The sequence below is a fragment of the Zeugodacus cucurbitae genome, chromosome X (genome assembly GCF_028554725.1).
Source record: "Zeugodacus cucurbitae isolate PBARC_wt_2022May chromosome X, idZeuCucr1.2, whole genome shotgun sequence".
In the NCBI taxonomy this organism is placed as follows: Eukaryota; Metazoa; Arthropoda; class Insecta; order Diptera; family Tephritidae; genus Zeugodacus; species Zeugodacus cucurbitae.
In genome coordinates, this window is record NC_071672.1 from 28,675,664 (window position 1) to 28,695,461 (window position 19,798).

Genomic DNA, 19,798 nt, shown 5'->3' on the forward strand with positions numbered 1-19,798 from the left:
AGACTTCTACAAACAGATTGGTCTGGCAGAAGTAGGCCTAAAGATTATGCTTTCGCTATTAAAGGGCAAGGAATGTTCGGTCAATCGATAAATAATGTTGTCTGACTACAAAAAGAAGGAGCCAGAGTTCAAGATATATTCTCTTGGACCGATTATATACTACAAAAATTTTGTTTGGTATTTTTAAACTCGTTCTTGCAATTTCTTTTGGACTATAGCTTAGTTTTCTGCAATCGCTCATGTTTGAAATCAATTGCGTAAAGTGAATAGATCAGCATCTCAATATATCCAACAGAATACGATAATAAAAGAAACGGTTGCAAGGTTTTTATATAACCATCTAATTTCAGAAGGGCTAAGTTCGGGTGTAACCGAAAATTTTATACACTCGCAATTTATTTATTTAACTTTATTTATATTAATAATATACAATTTGACCCATATATTCGTCATATATAGTGCATAAAGTTCATTGAAAGTTGGAAACCATAATATTAGGTTAGAAGCACCGAGGCCCTCGTGTTCGAAATATGGGGCCTTAAAAACCTGTGGTCCGATTTCGGCGATTTTTAGAATGGGGCTGCCACACTATAAACATAGTATTTGTGAAAAGCTCTGCACCGATATCTTCACTAGTGCTTACTTTATATATTGTAAAGTAAACGATTCAGATCGTCTTCAAAGTTCTGGTATATAGGAAATAGGCGTGGTTGTGAAGCTATTTTCACAACATATCATTGGATTGGTTATTATCCGATTTCTTTCATTTTTGAACTGTATTAGGAAGTGGCTAAAAACGACTGCAGAAAGTTTGATTTATATAGCTCTATTGGTTTGCGAGATAAGTACAAAAAACCTATTTGGCCACGCCCACTTCCCCAAAACAATTACATCCAAATATGCCCTTTCATAGTGCGATCCTTCATACCAAATTTTTTCCATAGCTTTATTTACGTGTGCCTAGTTTCATCAAGATATCTTAATTTTTACTCAAGTTACAGCTTGCACAGACGGACGGACGGACAGACAGACATTCGGATTTGAACTCCACTCTTCACCCTGATCACTTTGGTATATATAACCCTATATCTAACTCGTTTAATTTGGGTGTTACAAACAACCGCTATGTGAACAAAACTATAATACTCTCTTTAGCAACTTTTGTTGCGAGAGTATAAAAAAGTAAAAGCTATATTATGTACTATGTATCCTATGTATCTATTAATGTACATACATATGTATATATATTTGTTTTTCAAATTTATTATTAAAATATTATATAGTGTTGATTAGTCTGAGTGCAGCTTCTTTCTGATATTTCTTCTGAAAAATTTAGTGTTTCTTACGTTTTTCGTTAGTGAGTTAACGCACTTTTAGTAATTTTCAACACACACTTCTCGTTTATATAGTATAAAGTCCACTGGAAGCTTGAAAACCCGTGTGTGATGCACAATATTATAAGGAAAGCATTTCCTTTGAATTTCTTTGGAGTATCTGAAGAATTTTTAAAGGACCTGCCCAAGATGGACAGATGGAATGCTCCATAAAAGGGGCTAAAGGCTGGATTTTACAGCCAAGTTCAGCTAGGGGGGCCACGATGACTAAATGAGCTTTATAAAGTTTTCTATAGGAAAATTCTGTGAATTCTAAACCGGCATAAATTTGGTTTGCAGGTAGCTTAGGAACGGAGGCAGGACATAGGATACATTTTATTCCATGACGTGAATAAACGGTGGTATAAAAAAATGTAATTGACTTTCTATATAAAACACAAATTTATTATTCAATACATCAGAGTAGGCGTTCTTTTCTTAAAAATGAAAACAAACCTGAAAAACAAAAAAGTTATCAATTACAACACCAATTTGATAAAAAACAAAAAACAAACAAAATGTTGTATGCCATGATTCATGATGATGATGAAAAAACGCAACTGACAAATAACTGAATGTTGTCTGTGATTCAAATATACAAGGTTTGGTAAGTAAACTGATTTCTCATTATTTTTGTGTGTTAAGGTTTGTTTTCGAAATATATAATTAAATTTGGTATGAAGGATCGCACTATGAAGGGGCATATTTGGATGTAATTGTTTTGGGGAAGTGGGCGTGGCCCCGCCCCAAATAAGTTTTTTGTACATATCTCGCAAACCAATACAGCTATATAAACCGTTTTTTTTAGCCACTTCCTAATACAGTCCAAAAATGAAAGAAATCGGATAATAACCACGCTCACCTCCCATACAAAGGTTAGGTTGAAAGTTACTAAAAGTGGGTTAACTCACTAACCAAAAACGTCAGAAACTCTAAATTTCACATAAGAAATGGCAGATGGAAGCTACACTCAGATTTTTTTACAAAATGGAAAATGGGCGTGGTGTCGCCCACTTATGGGTCAAAAACCATACCTCAGGAACTACTCGACCGATTTCAATGAAACTTGGTTTGTAATAGTTTCCTTATATCCCAATGATATGTTGTGAAAATAGGCCAAATCGCTTCACAACCACGCCTACTTCCTATATACCAGAACTTTGAAGACGATCTGAATCGTTTACTTTACAATATATAAAGTAAGCACTAGTGAAGATATCGGTGCAGAGCTTTGCACATATACTATGTTTATAGTGTGGCAGCTCCATTCTAAAAATCGCCGAAATCGGACCATAGGTTTTTAAGGCCCCATATATCGAACACTTGGGCCTCGGTGCTTCTAACCTAATATTATGGTTTCCAACTTTCAATGGACGTTATGCACTACTAGCTGACCCCACAGGCTTTGCCCTGCGTAAAATTATTTGTTTTGAAAAGGAAAGAATGTTGAATTTAGATTGTATTGAAAAGCATTTATTTGCGATTTTTCTACATTTTGTTTTCCAATGTAACGCAGCTTGATAAACAACATTTTTTGTTTTCTGTTCGGGAGCGTAAATATACAGAGAAGATGGTTTTTCAACTCGTGAACTCCGTATGAAAAACATGGCATTTCCAGATTTATGCCACACATTTCCAGAGCGAATGTCTGTGTGACTTGTTGATTGACATCGCAAATGCAAGTTTCAGTGGAAACTAATACGTTTGAACTGAAATGGCAAATCGTTGGAACTCAGACGAATTGGTGGAATCAAGCATTCTGCCCCTCGTAAGTCCATTTCAAAATTCTTGCAACTATCACATTATTCGATAGCTGCGTCACAATCAGGGTTTAATTACACAGTTTCGACATAATTACATAATAATGACGAATCCAACTTTAAGATGTAAATGATGCGGCGGCATGTCAAGCAAATCCAAAAAATTTAGAAATTCAACACACAAATCTCACTTGAGACATTCAATTCATCCGCCGCTGTTGATTTTGGAATAACAGGAAGTATTTGTCGAAAATCGCCAGCTAACGGTATCATTGCGCAACCAAAGCGACGATTATTATTCCACAGATCTTTCATTGTTCTGTCTAGAGAATTGTACTTATCTCATACTATCAGTTTACAATTCTTCAACACTTTTGCCATAGCTTGCCTTGCAAACAGGTGTTACATTGATTTGCATGTTTAACGGAAGCTTCAGTGCGGAATGTGCCGTTCTTCCAACTTCTAGTAACGTTGCAGCAATTCTAGTAGATGCGAGATCCAACACAATACCATTTTGAAATCGTATTGTTGCCAAAATCAATATTATCTGTTCCGCCGTTGTTGTCAACTTAAATATAATTCTTTTATTATTATCTTTCTAGCAAATTTTCAATATTTGTTTACTTTTTTACTTCCACGTATATTTCAATACTAAAACAAATAAGGAAAGGCTAAGTTTGGGTGCAACAGAACATTTTATACTCTCGCAATTTATTGCTATAGTTTTATTAAGATATCACACAATTTGACCCATATATTCGGCATAAAGTCCAATATAATAACGAAAATCATCATTATATTAGTTATCACAAAAACGGTACTCACGGACTTTTTTTAGATCATTAAAAAAGAAATAATTCCTTCATACATAACTTTTGTGTATCTTGAACCGCTTTGGTAGCGCAAGGAACGGAAGCCCTCAAAGATAAATAATTTCCCGCGTTTTTTACACATTTACCACTGTTTCTTCGCTCTATCGCTATTGGTCGCAGCGTGATGCTATATAGCCTATAGCCTTCCTCGATAAATGGACTATCCAACACAAAAATAATTATTTAATTCGAACCAGTAGTTTCGGAGATTAGCGCGTTCAAACAAACAAACAAACAAACTCTTCAGCTTTATAATATTAGTATAGATATATGACGAATATATGGGTCAAATTGTATATTATTAATATAAATAAAGTTAAATAAATAAATTGCGAGAGTATAAAATGTTTGGTTACACCCGAACTTAGCCCTTCCTTACTTGTTCTTATAACAGTTTGTCTCTGTACCAAAAATTGTTAAAATCGGGTCATAACTTCCCCCAGATCCCATATACCTAATTTAATATAAAATTAAGTGAGCGTATTGTCTTCGATATATTGTATCTTGGTGGTGAAAACGAGTGAAATCGGTTCAGAAATTACCTCAGTCCCCATATACTATTTATGATGATTTTCGTTATTCTATTGAACTTAATGCCGAATATATGGGTCGAATTGTGTTATCTTTATAAAAATACATTAATAAATTGCGAGAGTATAAAATGTTCGGTTGCCCCCGAACTTTGCCTTTCCTTACTTGTTATCAAATTACATCAATAAATTGCGAGATTATCAAATGTTCGGTTGCCCCCGAACTTAGCCTTTCCTTACTTGTTTTATTTCAGCATTATGTACAAGAAGGCGCACGATAAATAATTACTCTGACTAAAATCTTGTCTCGAACGTCTCGTAGAGGTCCTTCCCGATTTTGATTCAATGTCATTCGGCATAGCCAAATGAGTTTTGCAGGGAAACAAAATGTAGAAATGCCGTCGAATAGGCATCTCATATAAGCGCTGTTAATTTTTGCTGTTAGTCGAGGGTGTTCTCAACGATTGCACGCATTTAAAAAATCGGGCATTTTGCCAGACCTAAAGCTACAGTAATAAAATCCCATCAGTTTATTTACAAAAGGTTTAAGTTTTCAACACAATACTGTTAAAAGAACCTTATATGCCATGTTAAGAAACTTTACTTTCTTGTGGATAGGACAGAGTTCACTCATATTCCGATCCTCGGGTATATATTCCGCCGCCCAAATCATGCTTAGTAGCTTAAACAGATGCTTTCCAACTCCTCTCTCATAGCTACTTTGTTGGTCTTAAGCCGTTTTGGAGCTGTTTTCATCACGTCCTGATCGAGTGGCGGAATGATGACGTCAGTGTGTTGTTTTCGTCGAGAAGTGTTATGTTCAAATTTCGAATGTCCTTTGTTTATAGTAGCCGGCCCGGGCTTAAAACCATTTGTTTACTTATTTAACTTAATTTCTGATCTAATTTTCTTACCGAGCTAGTACTAGTCAGCATCTCAAGCTCTTCACACTCACTCTTTTATTATCAAGCCCATCTATGACACACCAATCTATCCAATGGAGTGCTATTTTGAAACGTTCAACTACAGCATTTCGCTGCAGATATTCGATTGTTGTAGACAAATAAAATGACAAATGGCATACTACAAAATTTGAATTTGGTAAACACTCAAGAAGGATTTGACTACTGAAGGTTCCCGGATGACTTGAATAGGAGAACTTTCCAGAAAGTCAGAAACATTCTATTTTGTCACCGAAAAAATGTAACCTAATGCGCTAAGGGCTGTAATTCATTTACAATTCTGGATCGACAATGAACGTAAGCTTACTAGACGTATAGTCAGGTCATGTATTCATTACGTTCGCTACAAAGCGAAATTTCATTCGTCGGCTCTTGTAGCAAACTTGCTGAACGGAAAGCATTTCTTTTCAAGTGGGAAAACAAAATATCAAAATTATTGCGCTATTAAATTTGTAAATTTTCATTTTATTTCTTCTACTGTACTTTATTTTGATGGTATTTGGAAGACCGCAGCTAAATTAGCCAAAGGACATTTGAATTCAAGCGTAATTAATACCAAGTTAACGTATGACAAACTTACTACAGGTTTGTTAGAAATAGATGCAATTTTAAGCTCTCGATCTATATCACCACTTTCGTCTGACCCCAGCGACTAAGAAGCTTTGACTTCATATTAATTCTTAACTAAAAATCAAATATTTTAGAAACATTGGGTACGCGACTACATAAGAGAACTTCAAGAATCTAGAGCCGCCATTTCATTCACAAAAAACAACGGTTTGGTGTGGTTTGGGCCGGTGGAATCATCGGACCATATTTCAATGGCCACCGTTATCGTGCCATGGTAACAGACTATTTGATGCCTGAAATTAAAGCTCGTTTTTTCTGTTTTTTCTTCAAAAAAGTAGGGAACCTTGAAATTTATCACCCTTTTTAAAAGCATACACTAAATTGTATTAACAATCAAATGCATGTGCATACTAAAGTTTATTTCATTTGTATATACAAACGCATGCATGCCTACATATATACACACCCACCCCTTTTGGACATACATTTAGTGCTTGAGTGAGTTAGAAGTCTTTACTAGGTGCTCCTGGAATTGCATTAATTAAACCTAGTTTATGTGAAATAACAACCACTATATTTACCTTAAGAGCTGCGGGACACTGGAAGTACCAAGTGGAACCTAAACATTATAGACAGAGATAAGTACCAATTGTTATTTGATATAAATTCAATTGCACTTGCCTGCTCATTTTTCGCGGCAAATTAGTTGATAAATAAATACTATTTCCCCTAAAAAAGCAGCTACCAAATTAAATGCGCACTCAATTTGTTCTGCCGTTTGTTTTGATCGAACAGCTGTTCCCCTTTTCGTTTTCCTTTTGGTTTTGGCGTTGCCAACTATTGAAATTTCGTGTAGGTTTTTTAGTGACAGAGACTGAACATACTTACAGACAGGAGTACCCAACAATTTTCCTGCCATAATATGGCTTCAAAAAATAGCATTGGGTGTACACCGGAGAATCCTTTCCGAAGGAACTCCAAAGTTTTGAGAACGTCAACTATTGGCAAGAATGAGGGATCCACCGTTGCTGGATCAACAAAAATGTGTGAAACTGCCGATCGTGCAAGCAAAACTGTGATTTCCGATGAAATTCAGAAGAATGAAAATGTTAATGTTTTCAACAAACTGGGTGCAAAAATTAAGGAGCTGGAAAATATGATGTCTGGGCAGAGATACATAAATCAAGCAATGCGCGAACTTGTAAGCTGCATAAATAACTTGTACGACAAATCTGAAAATCTCGAGAATCCATCTAAAAGAGTGATGGTAGGGAAAGCGTCGCAAGTTTCCCCTAGTTATAAAGAGGTGACCACCGCCCACAAAAAAGACAAAAAAGGTTAATGAAAATGTGCAGGTGACCAACAATGAGGTCGCAAAATCAAGCCCCATAGATACTCCGGGAGGTAATCCCACACGCGATAAATGGGTGGAAGTGACAAAAAAGAAGAAACCAATCGAGAAGAGAATCTAAACCAGATGCTATCATATTAACAAAAAAGGATGGTGCGTCGTATGCTGAGATTCTCCGTAAGATAAAAGGTGACAGCGGCCTCGACGAATTGGGTTCTAACGTAACCTACATTCGTAAAACATTAAAAGCAGACCTACTAATTGAATTAAAAATCAATCAGAAAAGAAAGCTGAGACTTTCCAAAGAGCCCTAGAGGGTGTGATCGGGAAAATGGCCGTAATACAGCCAAAAACCCACAATGTCACAATTATTTGCAAAGACCTCGATGAGATCACGACCCCGGAAGAAATTTGTGATGTACTAAAAAAGGAATGCGGATTCTAGAACATTGATAAAACAAATGTTAAAAGTATGCGGAAAACCCGAAGCGGTACTTAAATTGCAATCATTTGCCTAAGTGCTCAGGATGCCAAGACTGCCCTAAAGGAAGGCAAAGTTAAAATTGGATGGTCAATATGCCGCCTCCGCGAACATACATAAGGATCTTACAGTTAAACTTAAATCACTGCGCTGCAGCACAAGAATTGCTGAAACAAACAGACGTAACTGGTAAGGCAGCAATATGGTCCTGCAAAGGACAACCTTTTATGTCCTGTGCCAGAGTATCCCCAAATGGTTTCACATGGGCGAATTTATATGGTATATGCAACGTAAGCTGCTACGCTCGTCCCAGTGCTTCTATCACAGAATTCGAGAACTTCCTTCTGGAGTTGACTCTAGAAACCAGGGGCAAAGCGCTTATACTAATAGCGGGCGACTTTAATGTATGGTCGACTGCTTGGGGAAGCAGAAGCACAAATCATCGTGGGCGTCTAGTACTAGAATTTCTAAGCCAAACAAACCTGAGTATCACGAATAGCGGCACGCAAAATACCTTTCAGAAAGGGCAAAAAGGTTCCTTAATTGCTCTTATGTTTGCGAATGACGCACTCGGCAGGCGCATTAACTGGAGGGTAGAAGACATATATACAAATAGCGACCACATGGGTATTATGGCAGAAGTCTCGTTACCCGGAGAGACGGAAAACCTCAGTAGGAACAGGTGTAACAAAAGAGGCTGGAAGCAAAAAGAGTTTGATTCTGACCTTTTTGTGACTGCCTGGCGCGAAGCAAATGTTCCTTGCGAAGACGCAGCCCACCTGGTATCCGCAGTTAGAGAAGAACTGGTTGCAGCATGCGACGCAACTATGCGCCGGACAACACATCACACCAAACGTAGGCCAGTATATTGGTGGAACGATTACCACGATCAGAAAGCTTTACCAGGGTGGCGAAAACGAAAACAATTTCAAAGAGGTGTTTAAGAGGCATAAGAAACTCCGGAAGACAGCCATTATCAACAGCAAAAGAAAATGTTTTCAAGACCTCTGTGAAGAAGCGAACGTAGACCCCTGGGGATCAGCGTACAATATTTGTATGTCAAAATTTAAGAATAAGTCGCAGCCAAGCGCATCGTTTATTAGGAAAAACGTCGAAGTAGTATTTCCGGTGCATGAACCGATCACCTATGCTGAACAACGAAAATATGCTACTGGGTCACTCCTCTTAGTCTCAGAAGAAGAATTATTGGACATATCCAAAAAAATCAAAATCAAAAAAGCGTCTGGAATAGATGGTATACCCAACATAGCTCACCTCTTTGAGATTGTTGAACTAGCTCGACTGTATAAACATAGCTCTAAATGAAGCAATAACTGCAAAACCCACCCTGTTCGTTAAAATGTACAACGGGTATTCCCCGACCCTGGAAAGTTCAGCGTTTGGTATTACTCCCAAAATCAAAGAAACCATCAGAAGAACCTTCATCGTATCGACCTCTGTGTATGCTCGACACACTGGGAAAAGTGTTCGAAAGCATAAGAAGAAACCGCTTGGAGATTGCAATAAAAATAATAATGAATTATTTTGAAAACAGAAGGCTGATATTCGACACAGACGAAGGCACAATGAGCTACTTTATTTCGAGTGGAGTACCGCAAGGATCGCTTTTTGGCCCCTCTTATGAAACCTTATGTATGACGGGGTGCTGCGAAGACACCAACCAAAAACCGTGAAATTAATAGCATATGCCGACGACCTCGTAGTGGTAGCAGTGGAAAAACATCTTGATGACCTACGGAGCAAATGCAATGAATGCATAAATGGTCTACGGTAATGGTTTTCCTCCAAGAGTTTGGAACTAGCAGAGCATAACACTGAAGTTTTGCTCATAAGCACACGGAAAATTGAAGAAAGAATAACTCTCACTATAGGGGATTGTGAGATTATTTCACAACCACAGTTAAAGTACTTGGGGGTAATACTAGACTCTAGACTTAAATTCAAGGAGCACTTGGCGCACACGTCAAGCAAAGCAAATAAAATATACAACGCTCTATCTAGAATGATGGCGAATAGAGGCTGCATCCGCTCCAGTCGACGGCTGTTAATTGCAAAGGCGATGATTTCCGTAATTTTGTATGCGGCTCCGATAATGACCCAGGCATTAGACATTAAAGCGTATGCTAGACCAATTAACGCAGTACATAGACTGTCGGCAATCCGAGTAATTAGTGCTTTCCGAACCATATCCAGTGATGCTGCTGAAGTTTTAGCCAGCATGCCGCCTATTGACATCCAGGGTGATGAACTAGCTCGACTGTATGAACTATCAGCGCCCCCCTCTGAGACTAAAAAAGAGAAGAGAGAAAAATGAGCATTACAAAGTGGCAGCAACGGTGGGAAACCGCAACCAAAGGATGGTGGACCCATAGACTAATACCGGACATCCCTTCGTGGACACATAGGGAACATAGGGATCTGGATTTCCACCTGACCCAAATATTAAGTGGTCACGGGTGCTTCAGAAGCTACCTGTACAAATTCCGTTGTGATGTTAGTCCGTATTGTCCAATATGTGCAGAATCTGTAGAAAACTGGGAACACGTATTTTTTCATTGTCCACGCTTTTCAAACATAAGGGCAAACAACCTTAGGTGCTAGCTTAACGGTGGGTTAGGTTTAGCGGATTAAAGTTCCGCACTCCGGCTTTCGATGCTTCCCCCTACTATAAAAAACCCCCTTTTTCTGCGACTTTTTCGCATGTGCAGGCATATGGACATTTATCGTAACTATTAGCATAAGTTCAATCATTATACCTAATTACACATTATTACATTAAATATCTGTCTATTGCTGAACAACAAGAAGACGCATCTCTATTTGTACTTTCTTTTGTCAATTCAAATACGCAGCGCAATTCCTTAGTTAAATTATTTCATTGCAATAACGCGGTCGGGAGTGTAACAATAGGTGTTATTATCGTTGGTTGCTTTCCATAATTTCAATGATTGTCGAAGCAAACCGCGCTGATACCATCAATTCATCCGTGCCCAATGATTTAAATGCTAAGAAGCTGTCAAATTCTTCTCGCTTGCTGTGGGACCCGCTGTATCTGCAAGAAATTTTGGAATCTCCATTATACCAATTAAAACAGCTCCCTCCCTAATGTTATAACTAGAATTACTGCTGAATGAACGGTGTTCTTAATCTACAATGCGTTTCTATTACTGGAAGTAGAAGCAGGTGTATCTCAACGTACAGGTATTTCTAACTCTTGATGACAATTGCGCTACAGCAACATTTGCAGAAGACACTACTGCTTTGTCTGTCGGTAAAACACAGACTGCAACAGCATCCAAACAAAATATTTGAATCGACAGCCAATTGGCGAATGAAATTAAACGAAACTAAATCAGTACATGTGGATTTCACCTGCCACTGTACATAAACCCTGTACAAATATCATATCACAATGCTGCGAAATACCTTGGCATGACAATAAATACAAAGCTTCGCTGCAGTGCGCATGTCGAAAAGAAAATTGAAGAATGAAAAATACAATGCTCAAATCGTATTGGTTTTTGAGAAGAAAGGCTGACTTCAGAAACATACTACTGCAAAGTATATGTAGATACAGTTGTATTCATACATCATCTGTATGCAATATCAAACAATACTGTTAAATGATTCAATGCATTGTAGAACGCTTTGAATGCAAATTTTGTTTTCACACAGATATACTAATAATAATAATAATAAAATACTAGCAATAATAATAATGAAATATATAGAAAATAGACATCATAACTATATTTATTGTAGAATCACCGAAAATAAACGATTTTATCATTTTAAGAGTTTGAAAATCATTATAACAGGTATGTGGCGGCTAGGAGAAGCTATGACCCGATTCGAACTTCGCTAGAATACATGAGAGATTTTCCGTTATTTTGGATCAAAATAAGACCAAAAGCTCTTCAGGTGTACGTTGGCCACTGTAATATTCGACAGTTACTGTGTGTGATGCGTACTAAACGTCAATAGGTTAGGTTACGTTAATTTCGTATGCTAATAAGCAATACATAGACCAGTTTTGGTCTTTTGCGATATCAGAGGGAGTGCCGTCACATAGTCCACGAGGAGTAATCATCCTTTAGGATGCCTACGCTTGACGCGAATTGTAGAAGGTTATGTGGCTTCACTATCCATACTTCTTGCAGATTCTCATACTGTGAGGCCTTGACAATGCAGGACAAATGCACAAGAGATGCTCCATTGTTTCTCTTGTACCTTGCGCCTGACATTTTCTGCAGTCATCTCGATCCGTCAGCCCCATCTTATAGGCGTGTACCGCCACCTTTTACCGAGTGACAGTAGGACTATACGCCAATAAGTGGCGGGTAAATTCTCGTTATGAATCAGAACTACATACATATATCATCTCGCTGTAGTTTATTCTTCTTATTTTCGACGAGCTTGTAGATATGGTTATGAATACAAAATACGATTTTCCGGGTTATCTGGAATAGATAGCGCTGGTATTGAAAAGGAAGTACTGGCCTGGAATTCACAAAGTCACTTCAATGCTAATAGGATACTCAACTGATTGAAATGATGAATTTCTATTCCGTAATAGAAGGTGCTATATGCTGAGTAGCACATGCGTTTCCATTCTTGCAGTTCTTGATTCATAACTCCATTAGCACCAACAACTACTTTTTCTTCAGTTCTCTCGGATTTAGAGCGGATTAACTGTGGGTTATGACATCGATGAAAAGCATTGAAAAGGCTTAGAGAAATTTATTGAATTGGGACGCCTACGTAACACCACCTCTGGGTTAAGACACCTGAGCCAAGATTCTGGTTCATAGGGGCTCACGTAAAGTAGTCCATTCGGCTAAAAATCATTTCCTTAAAGACATGGGCAGTAAGTCTCTGCGTTCCAACAAGCTCTCTACCCTCTTCACTCACAATGAGGCATGTCTAAATTTGAGACCACTGATACTCTCTTCGATGATCCTGAAGTAGGCTTTAACGACGGTTGATTTCCTATAAGACCTCTAACCAAGCTCCTGTAAATCGTCTTCGCTATTGGTAACGTCTTCATAAAATGCTGTAATACTTCTGGCATCCTCTATTAAAGGGAATAACTCAGGATCGGAAGAAATGGCCTATTGTCCAACCCGGTGACGTAGTCCCATACTTGGTGAAAATGTACCACCGTTTGTCTGGCGCATTGGACGGGAGACCGACATTCATCTTGACAGTGATAGGCAGGTACGTATAGTAACAGTCGAGTACAATACAATAGAGGTCACCAACTAGACTCTATCACCAGTAATGAGTTCAGTGACAGGTGCAGAAATTCAGAGGACCATTGACGATATTTTGTGAGAGCAGATCGGTAAATTTTGATATGTTTACGTGGACGAAGTCATAATATTCTTGGAGGACAAAAAGTCTCATGTCAAGAATATGGCTTTCTTGGGCTTATAGGTACTAATAGCAGTGTAACAACAAACCCAGAGAAGGTGAAGGCCATACGAGTTTTTCCACAGCGGAAAACTGTATTAGAGGTAATTTCATTCTGGATCTGGCAAGTTATTACAAGGCGATAACGGAACTATAAGTAGACTCTGATCATGAGATCCGATATTCCGATGTAGTTCTCCGAAGCGCAACAACGGGCCTTTCAAAAACTGCGTAATATCTAAGTATCTGAAAAGTTCATGCTTAGATATCGATCTAACGACCGTTGCTTCAGATTACGACACTACAGCACTGCATTGTCCTAAGAAGGACGTCCGATTACAATGATATCAAGTACATTGAAGGACAGGGGGGGTCAAATACGTTGGGAGGGGTAATTTACCCTATTACTGTAATTTACTATTACCAAAGGCGTAAACGCTTTCCACTGCGACTTACATACACTCGGAATGATACGACGAAGTGGTGCTGTAACTGTAAGAGTCGTGTTGTTGACATATTCGAGGTCGGTGAAAGAAGATAAATCCTCACCATAGAACACGAAGAGCTCACAGATCAGAAGACTGTGAAGAAGGTACTCTCTGAGTACTTTTTTCCGAAAATGGCAAAGCTAGCCAGCGAAATTGTTGAAACGGCAAGACGTGCGCTAGAGCAAGACACCAATTCGTTCGTACATAGGAGAAATGTTGCACAGAGGAATCTTCTCCACTGAAATTTTTCTCACTTGCAATGCAAAGTTGGAGATGTCATGCAGCCAGTTTTGCTTGAAGAGTCCACCAACACTCCCATAGGAGATCATATGTCTGTATCGCCTATAGAGTTACTTCAATCCACTTACACTCCACATATAATTATAAAGAAATTATAAGAAAGCACAATGTTCTGTGTCATCCACAAACATTTCATATTATAGATGATAGATATCGTCGTATCTATGATGACGGATGAAAAATGCAACCGAGCTATCTCAATCCAATCACATATCTGGACAACAATCATACTAATGAACGACAAGTCGTTTCAGAAAACTAGTTGACTGGTACATCACGTCAAGGTCTTATTCTTCATTTGCTTTCCCGGCAAGTGCGGTATACTCTTTGAGCTTGAGTGTTCTCATCCATCCGGACAACATGACCTAACCAGTGTAGCCACTGTTTCTTAATTCACTGAAATATGTAGAAGTTCACGCAAGTGAGGTTTCTTATTGCCATTCACTTGGGTGTGGCCAGGAATGATTCTTTTGCATATATAATAACTCAAGCAGCTCACAACTTCCGGTTTTAAACTAAATATCCTCTGGGTAGCCAACATACATCCGTTTGAAGGCGAGCTAAAGTGAGAAGGCGAAGCCCGCTTCCGTGGTTGTGCGTTGGGTTTGGGTCCCACCACTAAAAAAAAAGCCTCCCCAATGAAAGACCGAACAGAGCCTCGGATGAGAAACCCCACTTTTGATGACGCCCCCTGCAAACGTTTTAAGGATCACGATTTGAGAGGCATGCATTTGGAATGTCCGGACCCTTAATTGGGAAGGAGCCTCTGCCCAGCTGGTTGATGTCCTCATACAAATAAAGGCTGACATCATCGCCATCCAAGAAGTGCGATGTACGGGACATGGACGGAAGAAGGTGGGTCCTTGTGACCTCTACTACAGCGGCCATATAAATGAGCGCAAATATGGAGTTGGATTTGTGGTGGGAGAGAGACTTCGTCGCCTAGTCCTGACATTCACCCCGGTGGATGAACGTCTTGCAACAATCCGCATCAAAGCGAGGTTCTTCAACATATCGCTGATTTGCGCCCACGCCCCAACGGAAGAGAAGGATGATGTGACCAAAGATACTTTCTATGAGCGCCTAGAACGCACCTACGAGCATTGCCCCCGTCACGATGTCCAAATCGTGATTAGCGATTTTAACGCCAGGGTGGGTAAAGAAGGTGTCTTTGGCACAACAGTCGGAAAATTCAGCCTCCACGACGAAACATCACCAAACGGCCTGAAGCTGATCGACTTCGTTGGAGCCCGAAATATGGTCGTCTGTAGTACCAGCTATGTGGCACTCCCCTGATCGAAACAAGCGTAATCAAATCGATTATGTTGCGATAGACGGAATACATGTCTCCTGTGTTTTAGACGTGCGTACGCTCCGAGGACCAAATATTGACTCGGACCATTATCTAGTAGCAGCAAAGATAAGCTCTCGCCTCTATGCAGTAAAGAACGACCGCCAACAAACACAAGGAAGGGTGGCATAGATGTTCCATTACCCGACCATGAAGAAATTCGAATAGCATTACCCGCTTGAAGAACAACAAAGCGGCGCGGGCCGATGGATTATTGGTCCAGCTATTCAAATACGGCGGCAAATAACTGATAAAAAGCATGTATCAGCTTCTTTGTAAAATATGGTCGGAAGAAAGCATACCTGACGATTTGAATCGCAGTGTGCTCTGCCCAATCCATAAAAAGGGAGACCCTATAATTTGCGCCAATTACCGTGGGATAAGCCTCCTCAACATTGCATACAAGGTCCTGTCAAGCGTATTGTGTGAAAGACTAAAGCCCACCGTCAACGAACTGATTGGGTCTTATCGGTGTGGTTTTGGACCTGGAAAATCTACCATGGACCAGATATTCACCATGCGCCAAATCTTGGAAAAGACCCGAGAGAGAAGAATCGACACTCACCACGTTTTCATCGATTTTAAAGCTTCGACAGCACGAAAAGGAGCTGCCACTATGCCGCAATGTATGAATTTGGTATCCCCTCATAACTAATACGGCTATGTAAACTGACGTTGAGCAACACCAAAAGCTCCGTCAGAATCGGAGCTGTTCTGCATTTTCCAGACTGGATAAATAAGCGAAGAGTATGGGTGTGGTGATGAATGAGGACAAGACGAAATATCTCCTGTCATCAAACAAACAGTCAGCGCACACGCGTATTGGCTCACACGTCACTGTTGACAGTCATAACTTTGAAGTAGTAGACAGTTTTGTCTACATGGGAACCAGCGTTAACAACACGACCTCCACTCCGATGAAAGGATCAAGTGGAAAGTGACCTGGCTTCACTTGATGTTTGCAGTTGCCGCCAAAAAGCAAAAAGGAGAAACGAGTGGGCGCTATAATCGCATAAAGAGGGTTCCTACGACAAATATATATATATATATATATATATATATATATATATATAATAGCTGACTCCGCAGTTGTTGCACTTCGTGAAATTATTTGGTTAGAAAACAAAATTGAATTTGTATAGTGTTGGAAAACATTTATTTGCGATTTCTCTAAATTTTTTTTTTTCAATGTAACGCAGCTTAATAAACAACATTTTTTGTTTTCTGTTCCGGTGCGTAAATGTACAGAGAAGATGATTTTTCAACTCGTGAATGAAATTTATGCCACACACCTCCAACGACTGTCTTTGAGACTTGTTTATTGTCATCCCAAATGCAAGTCTCATAGGAAACTGAATACGTTTGAACTGAAATGGCAAATCGTTGGAACTCAAAGAAATTCGTGGAATCAAGCATTCTGCCCCCTTGTAAGTCCCTTTAAAAAATTCTTGCAACTATTCCATTATTCGATAGCTGCTTGAAGATTGCGTAGCATAATAAATGACAAAGCATTATAATGACAAAGAATTTAGAAATTTCACTGGATAATTCGCAGCTTCGTCTTAATTTTCAACATGATCGATCGATGTGTATGAACACAAATATCCCGGAAGTTGACTCTAAGTCGTATAGATTAAGTCATCGACATCGGTATTTTTGAGAGTTAAAAATCTGGGTGCACTTAACCAATCGTAGTTACGATAAATTTGGCTAATGTTCGGATTGATATCAAACCATTAGAAGTATTAACCGGAATATGCCCAGTCCTTTGCAGATCTTCTGCGGTGCTATCCTGTTGCAGGAACACACGGATATTCATTGTCAATCATATGGTTTTCGCGTGCCGCCACAAGTACGATGACTTGAGACATGCGTTCAATTCCTCCGCCGCTGTTGATTTCGAAATAACAGAATGTGTTTGTCAATAACAGTATCATTACGCCACCAAAGCGATGATTATTATTCCACAGATCTTTCATTGTTCTGTCAAGTGCTTCTAGAAAATTGCGCTCATCTCATATATGTTTCATAGATTTGCATGTTTAACTGAAGCTACAGTGTCGTATGTGCCGTTCTTTCAACTTCAAGTAGCGTTGCTGCAATTCCAGTAGATGCGAGAGCCAACGTAATGCCATTTTGAGATCGAATTGTTGCCAAAATCCCGTTTTTTGCACATTTACCACTGTTTCTTCGCTCCTATTGGTCGTGCTGCTATATAGCCTATAGCCTTCCTCGATAAATGGACTATCCAACACAAAAAGAATTATTCAATTCGAACCAGTAGTTTCGGAGATTAGCGCGTTCAAACAAACAAACAAACAAACTCTTCAGCTTTATAATATTAGTATAGATATATATATGTAATTGTCGCCGTATATCGCCGTATTCGTTGTCGCCAATGTGCAGAGGACCATAAATCTTCCGCAAAACCATCTTCTCGAAAACACTTAACGCGAATTCGCCTGATGTTATCATTGCCCATACCTCCGCACCGTATAGCAGGACGGAAGTGATGAAGGACTTGTAGAGAGGCGCATATGGATCTGTATAATTAAATAATTGTAATAGTAGCAGTTTGAGTAGCAACGCCTACTTTTGCAAATAGTGAATCTCAGATATAATACCGCTCACCTAATATTGGTTGAATTGAGCACACTACTTTTCAAAACCCCCTATACCGAATATGAGGATAGCAGTTACTATGGTATGATCTATACATCCATTGCCGACTTATACCTAATATAAGCATTTTCATTCAATCCACATCCAAATATATGTTTACCGAATAAATCCGTATATATTGAGATATACATTGCATTTTTCGGTTCCACTCGAAATTAGCCCATCTTACACACTTGTTTCATATTGGCTTATATCGTTTTTCTTGCGAGAGCTGTTATATGAATTAAGAATTAACTATATTAACCGCGGTAGTTGTAGGGGTTAAGTTAGTTTAAAAATGGCAGGCCGTTGTGATGGTATTGATCGCAAAGAAGACCCTTACATATCGGCGAAGCGCTTTCCGCCTATCACATATTTTTTGGTGCGGTTAACGTCTAATCCGGCATGTATGCATGGTTCGCCAAAAGTATGGCTACCGAGCTGTTCCAACCTCAATCTTGCGTACGCTGGACAGTGTAGGGGGAAATGACTTCGTGTTTCAATCACGCCTTCCGCCATATAGCTAGGGCAGTTTGCCATCGCCGGATTCCTAGCCTCATTGCATGTGTGCCTATACCACAGTGTCTGGTGAGTACTCCCACCATTGCGGACCTTGAACCTTTTTAAATCCACGCAGTTCCGCCGACCTCTTGGGCTTCACTTTGGGTCAGCCGAGCAAATTTTAGTTACTAACCACCGCTACCAAGCTCGCGGGAGGTCCAGTGATCCGGAGCACCGACTCGTTCCTAGCATCGTGAACCGCGACCACAGAGTGTTGTAGGGAGACTCCCGATTTGAAAACATCTATATATATAAAATTAAGTGGCAAAACTTCCTGTTCGTATACTTCTCCTAGATGGCTTGCCCGATTTCAATGAAATTTTCAGGGGTGATTGGGGTCTGTTTGGAGGGTGCACATAAACAAATTTAATGTGTTTATCATTGTACGTTTTGCAAAAAAACAAAAAAAATGATACATCCCGCTTATACAAATTCTCATGAAATAATGTTTGCCGCAAGATTGGCAGTCCTGTCAAATGCCTTCATTTGGCAGTTCATCTCGAAAATGGTCAACGCGTTTATTTCACTGCAGACAATGTACAACAGAGTGCAGCACGACCACCGGGGAAAAAGTAACTACCTTTTTCGAGTTGTGTGAAAACGATGAATTTGCAAGAACATTGCTATATTCCGAAATACCATAATATTTCACTTGGAATCCATCATCGAAAACATTTCAACGACGAAAGCAAGGGGAGCGTGTTGACGGTTATCCAAATGTCCGTAAAACTGATGCCATGGGACGCATTTACACCATCCATCCGAACAACGCCGAATGTTTCTATTTGCGTCTGCTATTAGTCAACGTGCGCGGACCAAGATCATTTGATGATTTGAAAACTGTTGACGGTCAGTTGTGTGCGACGTATGGTGAAGCATGTCAGCGATTGCATTTGTTAGAAGATGATATGCATTGGGACACCGCACTTCATGACGCACCACTCACATCTTATCCAAAACTAATACGCTTACTATTCGCCATAATAATATCTACAAGCCTTCCGTCAAATCCGCAAAAACTGTGGAATAAGTACAAAGACTGCATGACCAAGGACTTAATAATTTTGGCGCGTAATCGAGCATCGGACGCAGACTTGCTATATAC